This window comes from Euleptes europaea, chromosome 12 (assembly GCF_029931775.1).
Source record: "Euleptes europaea isolate rEulEur1 chromosome 12, rEulEur1.hap1, whole genome shotgun sequence".
NCBI classification, from domain to species: domain Eukaryota; kingdom Metazoa; phylum Chordata; class Lepidosauria; order Squamata; family Sphaerodactylidae; genus Euleptes; species Euleptes europaea.
In genome coordinates this window covers 51,742,277-51,753,841 of record NC_079323.1, presented here as the reverse complement: position 1 = coordinate 51,753,841, position 11,565 = coordinate 51,742,277, and positions in this window count along the sequence as shown.

Here is an 11,565-nt window from a genome sequence, read left to right as displayed (position 1 = left end):
ATCAGGAGCGGGGCGGGAGGTTGCCTTGGCTGGTGAGCCCACAGCACGCTCGCCAGCCCAGATTGGGACTGGGGAAGGGGGCTGCCTTGGATGGCTCGCAGGCCAGATAATAGCTTTCATGGGGCTGGATCCAGCCAATGGGCTTTATGTTTGAAACCCCTGGTCTATACCAATCTTTGCTTTTTATTTGTGGAAGACAAAACTTGTAAGAGATTCCCACAAAATCTGGCCATGGAGTTTTCAGAGTGATTAGGGTGATTTGGAAATATATTAATATATATGGATATATATGAATGTTTTAGAAAAGATCACATAAAGCATGAAGAAGCTAACTAGGGACTCAATTAAATTTTGTGTGTGACCCAGTTTGAGTTGGGAATCTTGCAACCTGACTAACAGTACATGTAAAATCCAGAAATTCTTGTTCCCAAGAACTGCAGAGCCAGTTTCTGTTGAGGAAGAAGAAGAAGAAAAAGAAGAAGAAGAAGAAGAATTGGTTTTTATATGCCGACCTTCTGTACCGCTTAAGGGAGACTCAAACCAGCTTACAATCACCTTCCTTCCCCTCCCCACAACAGACATCCTGTGAGGTGGGTGGGGCTGAGAGACTGTGACTGGCCCAAGGTCACCCAGCTGGCTTCGTGTGTAAGAGTGGGGAAACAAATCCAGTTCACCAGATTAGCCTCCACCACTCATGTGGAAGAGTGAGGAATCAAACCTGGTTCTCCAGATCAGAATCCACCGCTCCAAACCACCGGTCTTAATCTCTACACCACGCTTCAGCCTTCCTTCTCATGGCATTTTCATCAGCCCAAATGACCATGTTTTAAGATGTGTATGAAAATTTACCTATTGTGAACAGGGCTATGTTTGGATCTGCTTTTTGCATGCATTCCATCTCAATCTCAAATAATTGGAACTACATGCAAAACACCAGCATGAGCTCAGCATATAGCTAATGGCCGCAAGTAGCTTTCATATAACTAGCTCAACTTGAGAACGTCAAAGGGAAAAAGCAGCACATACAAAAGAAATACTGGTTTAAACAATTGGTCATGTGAATTAATCCTGACTTCTGGGACTTAGATCATGGATGGTGAATCTATAGATTACTGAAGAAAGATAACTGGAGGAAACCCTTGGAAGAAATAGGGAAGTGAAATTGCAGTTCATTGTGCATCCATGGGATTCTGCAAAATATAGAGCACTAGAAGAAAACAATCCTACACACTAGAGAAGACATCACAATAAGATATCGTGGGGAAAATATTATTGTGATGAAAGGATATACATTTCTTGAAGAAGACAGAAAATAGTTTAAAAAGCAAAAACACACCCACACTCACTTGTAACACTGACCTTAATGACATAACCTCTCTATGTACAGAAGCAAATAAAGGCAGACCAGATCACTGACCCTAACCTAGCCACATAAAGAGAAATTGACACAAAATCAAAGAGTTTCTGCACTGCAAATGATGTACACATTTCTTTTTCCATTAAAGAAGTTGAAAGCATTGCTCCCTTTCCCCCAAAGGACACCACAGTGGAATAAAGTATATTCATTTGTATGCAATAAAGATTTGCCACCTAGGAGTTCTAGTAAAAGAGTGAGCCACAAGAGCAAAGACTTTCAAATAGCACAGCTGTGAGTGCTTTTATCTTTTACTTTTTATTAAATGAGCTTAGGGACATATTTCTTCCCTAGGTGCAGGCACATAATTCTCATTAGCACTAATGGGAATTATGCATTCAAAGAAGAATATAACCCTAAATTGAGAGTTTATAATGCTACAGCTTTTTTTCCTATTATTTTTGAAACTGAGCTGTAAAACGAGGGCAGCCACAATGAAACAATGCTGGAAAGCAAAAACTTACAATGGAAAACTTCCTTTCTAATGAGGAAGTGCAAGCAGTAGTAGTAATGAAACAATGCACTTTGTCTTTACAAAAACATTGGATCCTTGCAAGGGATCAGGACAGCGTCCCCGGCTAATCATCATTGGAGACAAACCCCAGAGAAGGAATGTTTAAGACCTGCAGCTACTGCTCTGAGTCAAATAATGTTTTCAGATAAATGAGAGAAAGGGTTGCCAGGTCCCCCCTCAACACTGGTGGGTGCTTTTTGGGGGTGAAGCTGGAGGTGGCGTAGCCAGGCTGCGTGCGGAAGCGCTCCTGCGTCCCCTCCGGTGGCAGTCCCTCATTTGTGCGACTGCACAGCGGCAACCATGTCACTTCCAGGGTAAACCTGGAAGTGTGAGAGAGTGCAAGCGCGTCCCGCACAATGCCGCGCTTCTGAGAAGTGGAATCGTCGCCGCTGTGCAGTCGCACAAATGAGGGATTGCCACTGGAGGGGACACAGGAGCGCTTCCGCATGCAGCCTGGCTAATTGGCGGGCAATTGCCTGCCAGAACGTGGCATATGGCAACCCTAATGTGAGATACCACACTCTGGGAACTTCTTAAATAGTCGTAGTAATTGAGGTACCCCTACAGTAGACACCCAGTGCGAAGACATGTCCATACCAATTGGATGATTGATTAACATGCATATCACACATACATGTGTTCTATTTTTTTTAAAGATTGAGATTAAGATTTCAGTGACAAGGTGGAGGGAGTGGTTCTGCAAAGGAAATCTTCTTTACAGGCAGACCACAATAAGGAAGGGTGAGAAATGCAGAGAGAAATTTGTCAGTCTGCCACTGTAAGAATATATGAAGAAACTGGATATAGTCAGGGTTTTTTTAAAAAAAAAAAACTTCAGCAGCTAGTTCTCGCCTACTGTGCCTCCACCGTTTTCTCTCTATAGGAAAAACTGGAGAGAAGTGTGCCAAGGGGCAGCTGATTTAGAGGTCTGTGAACTTTGTCCATTCTGCTGAAACTTAGAACATTTTTAGATTAGAAGGAGAATTTAGTGCCGTGGTCTTTAAAAACAGCTGCGCCAGACCCTCAAATTGGTTCTCCCATTAAAAGTAATGGTCTGAAAATTCTGGAATCTGAGAAAAAAACAGATTTGAACCCACAACCTGTAGTAATAGTAGTAGCAGTAGCAGTAGCAGTAGCAGTAGAAGAAGAAGAAGAAGAAGAAGAAGAAGAAGAAGAAGAAGAAGAAGAAGAAGAAGAAGAAGAAGAAGAGTTGGTTTTTATATGCCGACTTTCTCTGCCACTTAAGGGAGAATCAAACCGGCTTACAATCACCTTCCCTTCCCCTCCCCACAACAGACCCTGTGAGGTAGGTGAGGCTGAGAGAGAATGTCTAGCCCAAGGTCACCCAGCTGGCTTCATGTGTAGGAGTGGGGAAACAAATCCAGTTCACCAGATTAGCCTCCACAGCTCATGTGAAGGAGTGGGGAATCAAACCCAGTTCTCCAGATCAGACTCCACCACTCCAAACCACCGTTCTTAACCACTACACCACGCTGTACTGTCCTACCTGAAAATTAGTAACACATTGTGAATGTGTCCTATCCAAATCCTGGGTCCAAAAATTATAACAATTATAGCATTTTTTTTTCCTTAGAGCACAGCCCTACTGGATGCAGAACTATGAATACAACTACATACAACATACGCAAACATTGACTATGAGTAGTAGTAGCAGCAACAGCAATATATTTTTTATTATTTAATTATCTTTTTATTCAGTTTTGAAACATTCACAATATATACATAAGATGATTACGCAGGAAACAAAAGGATCCAACCTGCCATACAAATGGTCTTGATATTTAAAACAATAAAAAATCAGAAACATTTTTGCCTAAATATACTATCATATGGTTCTACTTCTAATATTTAGCCTACCGATATTTTTATTTCTTTTTATAAGGTGCCTACTCTACCTTTGACGTCTATGAGAGTTTCCAGAATTTCTAGGTAGTTTTGCTCATTCATTTTTTTTCCTTATGTTTTGTTATTGAGCATTGTCTAGGTTATCACATGACTTACAAATTAATTATTTGCATGGTTGGGCAAAATCGCTGTTATAAAGATGAATATGCTCCCTCGGATGTCTTTTTTATTTCAAACAATTCCTATAAAAATAAGCGATAAGGTTATAAGCAAGTGGCAACAGAAAATTAACAAATTCGTGTGGAGAGGGAAGAAGCCACGTATCAAGTTTAAAATCATGGAAGACGAAAAAAAAAGAGGGGGACTAGAAATGCCAAACTTAAAACTTTACTACCAGGCGGCAGGCCTAGTATGGATAACAGACTGGATACTATACCCGAATGACAGAATGGCAAAAGTTGAACAAGCAGAATTACGGTGTGGACTCCATCACCTACTTTGGGGTAAAAATACAGCAAAAGATCTACTCAGTGTAGACAATAGTGAAGTAGATGGTCTAATGATCGAACTTGGTATCTGGTCTAAGATACCAGTTAGTCCAAATCTTTCAGCTACATTAAGTTTTAAGGTGGTCTTCCTTGTCATTTTTGCAACATGACATTTAGTATATTAAAAATCTGTAAAATTATTCATAATATTATGTCTCCAAAACTACCCTCTGTTAGCTGTACTGCTTTTAGAACAAATGTTGGGTTTTATCAAGATATCTTACCTGCAAAAATCAAACTTTTCCAGGCTATCCAAAAGGTGGTAATTACTGATTGCAAAGAATTTTTTGAAGTGAGACTTTGAAGATACTCAAGGGTGTAGAAGTGAAATGGCCAGTAAAACATTTATAGAGCTTTGTGAGCTGTGGGTTTTTCTTTTCTAGTATATTTCCCAGTGCAGCACCAGCAATTTTCTATTACTGAAATGAAAGAGGAAAAGTTGACTTATATTTTCCACTGAACAAATAGTCAAAGAAACTGCTTGCAAAGTCAAGCTAAACAATAGTCTTTGCCAAAAAAAAAAAAAAATTAATCAATTCATGCTTGATCCAAAATGATGGCATGACAAGATCCTCACTGTATTGATGGAAGCTTTGCCTAATGCTAATTCTGCATGTGTGAATGTGCATGCATGTGTTTTGCAATGCTTGGGTCAATTCCTAAAGCATTCTGTTTTAAAACACCTAAAATATCTTTGCCTACTTCAGATGCCCTGCAAAATGATTGTAAAATATACAATAAACCAACCGTGTTTTCCAAATGCATGTGCATTTCTGTACAATCCTACAAAATAAAATTAAAAAGCCCATCACATCAGTCCTGTCATCATTTTATTGCTCAATGATCTTGTCAAGCGTCCACTGTGAAGTGCTAATTAGGAGCAAGAAGTTAATTGGATTACCACAGAGGTCTAACCTGAATGTCTTTTCTCATGAGGTGCTTAAAAGCGCATAAATTATCTCTCATTCAGCATTCAGTTCCCCTGTTGACTATGGATCTTTGCAAAGAAATAAAATAAATGTGATTGAGCAGCTTGATCCAGAAATATGCCTCTGCAGTCCTGTTCTCTCAATTGTTGAGAGATAACCAGCAGAATCCTCAGGCATTTTACACATTGGATGGATAATTTTCTGGTGATAAAACAAAGATATATGAAGGTTATACATAATAGACAAGTGATTAAAAGGCAAAAAAGCATTGTTATATTATTTGCACCCCCCATGTTTGTTATGTCCAAACTCAGATTTGAAGCTTTTCCACAGGTACAAGAGGGAGAAAGGGTCATATGACCTGATTCTCCACCTCCCTTTTGTTTATCTTTATGTCCGGGTCCCACAATCTTCAATTTGGGGTTTCCCAAAAAGGTTTCCCCTCCTGCACTAGGGAAAAAACTGATAGGATCCAACCCAGAGATTTATTTTCATGAAACATTGGTTCATTTTATAAGAGTTATTTCCATAACTTAGTATATTACCAGTACTACTTGATGTATTTCACAGGATTCCAGAACAATTTTTCATTACTTCATCATTACTGGTTGTGAAGAAAACGCGTTATCTGATCTAACTGCACATGACCTAGTAAAGTAAGGCGAGGCAAATAAGACTATAACAAGAGTCCTGCTGGATTAGACCAGGGGTGCATGTAGTCCAGTACCCTGTTTACACAGTGACTAATCAGTTGCCCTGGACAACTAACAAACAGGGAATATATGTCTGGTGTTGCCTCCTAGCATTGGTATTCAGAGGCAGTAAACCTCTGACTACCAATGCTAGGAGGTTCCCTTTAGTTATCATGGATAGTAGCCATTGACAGATCTATCCTCCATAATCTGTCAAATCTCTTTTTAAAACTATCTATGTTCTAGTAATCCAAGAATGTGGGGTAGGGGTGTTGTCCAAAGAGGAGAATAGGGTCCTGAATACAGCATTTGGTAATCAATATGCCATACTGAATGATTGCAGGATAGATTACTTTCTGATATGCATTAATTCAGCAAGTACTATATTACATTACGCACTGTATTATTAAAGCTTTTCTAAGTACCAGTAAAATTTCTCCTTCTTGTGTTTCAAGTTAGCGTCTAAGGTATTTATGCAGGAACATTTCCCCGCAGTCATCCTCGCCAATTACTTTAGGACTTACTTTTGATTATGCATACCTTTTCTGCCCATCAGAGGTTGCCTTGCACTCCCCCCACATTCTGCCCATGTTTTCCAGATGCTGTTTTAGCCAGAATCTGGAAAATGCAGGCAAAACACGCTGGGAAAGCGAGGCAACCTTTGACGGGCAGAAAAGGCATGCATAATCAAAAGGAAGCCCCGAAGCAGTCGGTGGGGGTGACCGCAGGGAAACATTCCTGTATAAAAGTCCTGTGTTAGCTGTAAGTGGAGAAGAACAGGAGTTTATTTAGGTTCTTAGGTTTTGAAAAGTGGATTTGCACGTACATTGATAAGAACCTGGCATTGCTGTTGTCTTGGCTGTTGGCAGAAGGGGTAATATATGTTAAAATATGCTTGGGTTCAGATTATCTCCTTCTGATAGTACAGCTAGAACTTTGCCCATCACAAAGTTGTTATTAACTTACTGTTTTTCTGATGAGTGATATAACCATTTTGGCACCACTGCTACTGTTACTTCTCTATGACCTTCTTGCTGTGCCTGTCTCTTCTGCTATTAGCATTATCAGCAAAGATAAGAAACTGATTCTCTCCTATTTATGGCACATCTACTGCCCTTTCCTTTGGCACAAAGGACTTTAGACTCATATCAATATATAGTTATGCAGTTGATTAGGCAAGGAACTTTTGTTTCCCTTTAACACATTTCTTGTATAATCTTTTCATGCATTTTCTGTCCCCCTCCCAAAAAAAGAGAAGTGCTAAGAATTTGATGGTGAATGTGAAAGGTACTCTGCACATGTTTGGAGCTATCCTTTTCTTTTTTTATTAAGAGAAAATGAGAGTATAACGATAAAAGAAAATGGAACTATAACCTTACTAAAATACACATACTACAAATTCTTGAAAATAAACTAAAACCGTGTTGCTAATATAACTAAAATACCCATACCAGTGAACCAAACATTACACTATCTATTTATCTAAAATCCGATGATTATTACATCACTCCCTCTCTGTGATTTACACATTGGAGTGTTTTTTTTCCATCCTTGAGATAGTTGCATTCCTGCGAGCATCCAGTTCTTCCGTATTTTTGTCTTTATTATAATATGTCAACTTAATTAAAGCATAGGTTTCTTTAACCTTATCATTTGGAACTATTCTTTAATATTGATTCACATGTTTTCTGGTTGATCACTACAATTTTTTTAAAAAAAAATGTTTTATATCTGAGCCATGGTGAGCACATATCAAACCCTTCACTTTTTATAATGTTCTTTACAAATAATAGCACATAAAATGTATGCACAAACACCCCACACACATATATGCTTAGAACCAAAATTGTCTTTATTTTGTCTAATTGAAGCTCTGTTATGATGTCACTAAATTCCAGCTTGGGCCAAATTCTGGGCCCAATCCTGATCCTTGGATCAATCCTGATCCTGGGAAAGTTGGTTCCCATGCCAAACTATGGAATTTCCTCCCATAAAAGAATCAGCCCAGGTTGGTGAAAAGTGTGCCAGATTCACCCATTACCTGGATACCCCTGCAACTACTTTGCAGGCTTCTTTCTCTTCACTGGACTTCTACTGCACGGACGCCCTGGGATTCTCAGTTGTTCACTCACCTTGGGTCAGGTTGTATTAACCTCTTTCTCTCCCTATCCTTGTCTCTTCCCCCTCATTCTCGGCCCCATTTTCAGTTTTCTGAGCATGCATGTGTTTCGTGGGAGGGTGGTTTTATTCTGAATGTTACTTGTGTGGTTGTATTTGTGGTCTTAAAGGTTAGAGGCAATTTTGGTCTGCGTCCAATTATGTGTCTGAGTGCTTTTAAATAAATATTTTATTTACTTTGAATTGGTTGTTCTCTGTTGCTTTTCTCTTTGGAATATTGTTCAGGAATAAAACCTCCATATACATGGGCAAAAGATCCCTTGTTTATCTGGCTGGAGACCCTGTAACACACTAATGTTTCCCTCTCTGGGTCCAATTTGACTAATGCAAAGTTGTTAATGTCTCCAGTGCAGTTGTAGGTCCTAAGGTATGTTAGCTTTCTCCCTCTTCCCAGTATTTTTTTCCAGATCAAGATGACCTACCCTAGCTCTTGTTTGAGTCATGAAGAGAAAATACAGGTAAATGGTATAGAGAAAATTTTAATGTCTCTTTATCAAAGAAAATTGGCCGTCTCACATATTTCTTCTTCCATTAAAAATCAGGAGATCCATTTGTCAATTTTATGTTTAACGTGACATGTAATTTGGCCTTTACTGTTATTGTTGTATGTTGATTTGGTCACCAGTGCTATCCTAGGCAGAGTTACTCCAGTCTGAGCCCACTGAGATCAAGATGCTTACTTTGGTGCAACTGAGCATAGACTTGTATTGCAAATCTTGTGTGCTTGCTACTCAGAATTAGGTTTGACTTGGAAATGCCTTCTAAGGCTGAATGAGCCATTTTTCAGGGAACAGAATTTCAATTTATTCAATAAATTGTCCCAGATTGCCTTTTCCCAATGAAGAGGAGAAATTAATGTGTATGTTTTTATTATGACACACAATGATAGGCCTCAGGAAATGTAGATGTTATTCTTCAGTCTTTTTTGTTGTAAGCACAGTTGGTGGAAGCCTAACTGCAATAACAGTGTTGTGTGTAACCTCATGAAATATGGGCAATGGTTGAATGTTCCTGAGCTGTAAAAATGAGAAATGCTGTGAACTTCACAACAAATATGTTCATCAGATGAATATCACATTTTGACAGCCATGATCATTCATGAAGTGACCTTCAGATCTCATGCCTCACTGCTGCCTAACATGAACAGGTTTGTGGTTATGGAGTTCCAGTCCCTTCAGCATGAATCGATTCTGCCCTAGGGTCACGGATGGCTAGGTCAGGTAATTCAATTATGCGGTGGAGACTGTGCATAAGACAATGCAAATGCATGTCATGTATGCATGAAGTAATGTTAAGAACTCTGACTTAGATGAATGCCAAACAGTAAGACAAAACAACCACAGTTTAGCACTGTACTGTTTAAATATGCATAAAGTAATCCGCTGAACAATTTCAAGCTGTTCACAAACAGTCAAACTGTTCAACAAAAAACGGGGTCCATGCTAATTACAAGCACATGAACCAATCTCTTGGCTGCTCAAGCATCCCAACTCTAAAATAGAAGCTGGTTTTAATTTCGGACAGCATTTTTAAAAGATGTTATTGTATCTATCATCTTCCAATTGCTCTAGTACAGAGGTTCCCAAACCATGCTCCAAAGAGCGCTTGGTGCTCTGCAAAACATCTCCTAGCGCTCTGTGGAGAGACTGGAAAGAAAAATATGACTGTTGTTTGGTTTAGTATATAGGTGCTAGTTGAAAATCAGCGCTCCGTGATGAATTTCTCTCCTGAAAAGTGCTCCATGACTCAAAAAGTTTGGGAAACTCTGCTCTAGCAGACCTCTTTTGGGGGGATATATGAGCCATTTTTGAGATTCAGTAGTGTTCAAGGGGCCCTGACTGAATGGCCCAGGCTAGCCTGATCTCGTCAGATCTCAGAAGCTAAGCAGGGTCAGCCCTGGTTAGTATTTGGATGGGAGACCACCAAGGAATACCAGGGTTGCTGTGCAGAGGAAGGCAGTGGCAAACCACCTCTGTTAGTCTCTTGCCATGAAAACCCCCAAAAGGGGTCGCCATAAGTCAGCTGTGACTTGACGGCACTTTACACACACACACAGTGTTCAAGGATCCCTTTTTTGTCCCTCCCTTAGATCTTTCCTCCAAAAATCCAGGTTAAGCTGTTATGTCAAATGTTAGATGATTGATTCATGTTGTTGTTTTTATGTTTAGCATGAAGCATATTTCCAGTTGATGGTAATATCTCCTGATGTGTAAACTGCATCAACTTTTGCATAAATAATGGCAGGTGGGGAGCAAGCTTCAGAGTACCTGTCCCCTTCTCTGCACTCTGCTGTGTGCCTCTCAGCAGCTCTAACTCTTCTCTGACTTGAACTATTAGTGCAGCCCTGCATTCTGCCTTCCTTTGTGCCCAGTTCTCATCCATCATTTCCTTCTTGTGATATTATACGTCCTCGAACGTTCAAAATTGTCTGCTGGTTGTGCAATTTTACTCTAACACCTTTAGGGCAACAAAATTAGAATTTCCACCCCCTCCTTAAGATAATCAGTCTTCTTTACTGGGTATTTCTTGGCTTTCTCCCACCCACCTGAGGTAAACAAAAGCATGCACTTTTCTGGCTGCTGCCTCAGTACGCACCAAGCTTGGCATGACTGGGTCCGGGGCTTCTGGCAGCCAATGGGAATGAGCTTTGGAGTACCCTTTTCTTCTTCCTCTCTAGCAGCAGACTCCATATCCCTTGCTCTTCTCTCTTGATCCTTTAATTAATCAGTTTCATATGCTGTTTTGTCTTTGCAATTGTAACACTTGCTTTTTAAAACTTGGTGTACTGAAAATACTTCTTGTTGGGGAATAGATAGCGAGCTTCGATACATGTCAGACAGACAAAGGTTAAAATTGATTGTATTGATGCTGACCAGTTCAAGAAGGTGATGTAATCTCCAATGTGTCAATTAGCTATTGGTCAGTGAGGATCAGTTGTAAACATGTTTGTGGTTGTGTAATCAGAATCTGCATATTACTGCTTTCTTCCTTTGTTTAGAAGAGAAAGCAGTACTCAGTTACTTTTTGGATCTCAACCAGAGAGGATGGGGCAACAATGTATTTTAGAGATGCCATGTGCTTAAGTTTAGAAACTGCCAGATCTTTTTCTGGCCCGTTTAGGGAGCTAGAAATGTAGTAAGGATTTGTTGTTTTAACCTCAAGTATACCTTACCCTATTTTATAGTGAGTAAAGTTTTATTTTTGCTAAGAGAAAGGACTTTGTCTATTCATTGTGTGTGTGTGCCTTATTTGACTTTCACCAGCCATAATCATACAATTCATAACCTCTGATAAAAGGGAATTTTCCCAACACTTCTTCACTTCAGCATCACAGAAAATTGAAAACAAAACAAACAAAACTATATTGTATTGGTTTTGCCCATAAAAAGTTTTACTGTTTTCTACATAGGATTTATTTATGTGC